This window comes from Amphibalanus amphitrite, unplaced genomic scaffold (assembly GCF_019059575.1).
Source record: "Amphibalanus amphitrite isolate SeventyFive unplaced genomic scaffold, NRLGWU_Aamphi_draft 000697F_arrow, whole genome shotgun sequence".
NCBI lineage: Eukaryota > Metazoa > Arthropoda > Thecostraca > Balanomorpha > Balanidae > Amphibalanus > Amphibalanus amphitrite.
In genome coordinates, this window is record NW_024882191.1 from 192,825 (window position 1) to 193,984 (window position 1,160).

The window sequence follows — 1,160 nt, forward strand, 5'->3', positions numbered from 1 at the left end:
TCCAGGGCGCGGTGAGGCTGTGGGCGGGCTCCAGGGCGCGGTGAGGCTGTGGGCGGGCTCCAGGGCGCGGTGAGGCTGTGGGTGGGCTCCAGGGCGCGGTGAGGCTGTGGGTGGGCTCCAGGGCGCGGTGTGTCCGGTGGAGGTCCGGGCGGGCTCGATGTGGCTCCGTGCGGGCTCCGCGGCGCGGTGTGGGCCCGCTGTGGGCGGGCTCCGGGGCGCGGTGTCCGGTGGCAGAGACCGCCGACCGGTGCCAGCTGCGGCGACCCGTTCCGATGGTCGTTACCAGGGTCTTGGTCGCCCCTTGGACCCACGCCGGGCCGGTGTTTTTCCTACAATATCCTCGAAACCGTTATCATACACCAGCGCGTGTTGCTGGGGCGTGACGTCAGAGTGACGTTCAATTTTGATGCCAGGGTTCTGCGTAAATCGCTTTTGCTTTTACGAGACGTTCTTGACCGACGTAAACAAATTATAGTTCATTTGAGGCCTCTTCGAGAGAAACGATTCTGGCAAATGCTCGATGTCAAGCTTGTTATAGAAAAACGAAAAAGCCTAAATTAATGTCTTTTGGTCCCTAGAGTCCAAAGACATTAAATCGAATCATAGCACACACTAGCGCAAGAGCTGCGCGTTTCCGACGCTGTAGCTGCGTCAGAAGAGTTCACGATTTGTGCGCCGAGTTCGGCACTTAATCCCGAAATCTGGAAAATGAGCTGATCAAGTTCTCTGATGGCCTGCATTGTCTTGGTATGACAGACCTAAGCGATATCGACACCTTTTTTTAAACCCCACATCTGCTCTCCCGTGAATTTCCGGGAGGCACGAAAGATCTCCTTTTAAAAGTGTCCAATCGTCCGATCCTGATCAAATATGTGTGTTCGTAGGCCTGTTCTGGTATTGCTTTATCTGCCAAGACAGACAAACTCAAGAAAAATCGAGTGATTGTACCTTTTTTGAAGGTCTCTAACCAACTTGTCTGAAATTCACCGGAGAACAAATGTGGGGTTTAAAAAAAAGGTGTCGATATGATGGTGTTGGGAGTGCCCGCTGACAGCTGGCGAGGGACCCCTGGTGGGCGCGGGTGGACCGGTCTCCCGCTGCCGGTCTGCCCCTTCCGTCCCCCAGTCAGACGGCAGGACGCTCCGTAAAACCAGCGGAGC